General features: G+C 29.0%; 1 pseudogene; it reads left to right on the top strand.

The window, feature by feature from the left end:
- The first annotated feature begins 294 nt into the window (after positions 1-294).
- On the top strand, positions 295-1,214 carry LOC139782293 (putative nuclease HARBI1; annotated as a pseudogene).
- The last annotated feature ends 573 nt before the right edge of the window (positions 1,215-1,787 follow it).

Raw genomic sequence — 1,787 nt, 5'->3', positions numbered from 1 at the left:
TAGGTAGTATATATTTTTCTGTGTGTATGCTAAAATATATATTGTTTTTTATTTATACATAATATATGAATTTTCGCTCTTTCTGCACATCAAAAGCGAGTAATTCTTTGATTATAAGAGTGTATACTGTATATTATTTATTTATTTATTTAATTAATTAATTAATTAATAATATTAATTAATTAATTAATTAATTAATATATTATATATTAATATAATGCTCTGTTAATTAATATATAATATATAATATATTAATTAATTAATTTATTTAAGCTATTACTATTATTTATTAAGTTGAAATCCTGGTTGAAATTAATTTTAAAATTGATGTTCTTTTATATGACAATAGATCGATCGGAGAAAGATTTGATTTAAGCAAATCTACATTGTTTTCCTGCGTTGTTCGAATTACGACAGCTTTAAATGTCATGGCACTTCAAATGATTCATTGGCCAACAGAACAGGAGCTTCCATTGATAAAAGAACAATTTAAAGCTATGGCTAGAATTGATGGTGTCATAGGTGCTCTCGATGGGACATATGTGCCAATTAAAGCGCCATCAAAAGATGCCGAAACGTATATAAATCGTAAAATGCAATACGCCATAACGCTGCAAGCAATATGCGATGCCAATTTAAAATTCACAGATTGTTATACGGGATACCCTAGTTCAGTACATGACGCTAGGATTTTTAGAAATTCTGATATTTATCATTCGATACGTCAAAATCCAGAAAAGTATTTTCCACATGATGAATTTATTTTAGCAGATAAAGCATATCCTACTTTGAAGTGGTGTATTACTCCATATATGAATCGAGGAAATTTAAGAAAACAGCAAGAGAAATTTAATACACTACTTTCGCAGACAAGGCAAACAATTGAAAGAGCATTTGCTCTCTATTTGGCCGATTTAGACGCCTAAAATATTTGGATATGAACGGAATCGATTTAATACCCGGAACAATACTTGCGTGCTGCGTTTTGCATAATGTATGCCTAGATTTTGGTGATGATTAATACGCGAATACGTACAAGAAGGTATGGACGCAATAGTGGAAAATCAACAAGAACAGATTATATACGAGAGTGAAAATGAAAAACGAGTTGGAAATGAACGTCGGGATGCACTGTGTGAGGAATTAAACCGTAATGATGATTGATTATAATATCCTTATGTTTTATTAATTTGATTTTTGTTAAATATTGCGAATTCTTTTGAGTACGACAAATAATATTTAGAAATATATAATGTACTTTTATTAATACATATAAGAAAGTAGGATTATACGGTTAAAAATAATATATACCGGGCTAAAATAATATAGTTTTAATTTCGATCACCCGGGCGATTTTTAGGATTAACGCAGTCTACCGCATCTTTGGCACAGATTAAAAAAAATAAAAACTCACGGTTTTTCTTCCCCATCCAAGAAAAACGACAAATTATTAAATCAAATATTGCTTAAATCACTAACACTCAATATGGTTTTTCTTGGATGCGTACTCTAATAATCTTCTTATAATCTATATTGACTGATATATAATTAATTTATGATTATATAAAATATATTATATAAAATAAACAAACCGGACGAAACAAAATTAAACAATCTCACAGCTTTACATTTGTCCATCATGCTTTCATAAGAATCGATACTTGATTGAAGAATTTTCTTTTTTTTCTTCGTGCCTAGCTTTCTTCGTTTCTTCTCTTTCTTCAAACATCACTTTCAGGTCGCTCAGAGTCATTGCATTCGCTCTTTTTCGCCCTTTTTTTTTATTA

This window comes from Temnothorax nylanderi, unplaced genomic scaffold (genome assembly GCF_030848795.1).
Source record: "Temnothorax nylanderi isolate EJ_2023f unplaced genomic scaffold, tnyl_v1.0 TNYL_tig0402_pilon, whole genome shotgun sequence".
Taxonomy (NCBI): Eukaryota; Metazoa; Arthropoda; class Insecta; order Hymenoptera; family Formicidae; genus Temnothorax; species Temnothorax nylanderi.
The sequence above is the reverse complement of the archived record's forward strand: the minus strand, read 5'-3'. Positions and strand labels throughout refer to the sequence as shown.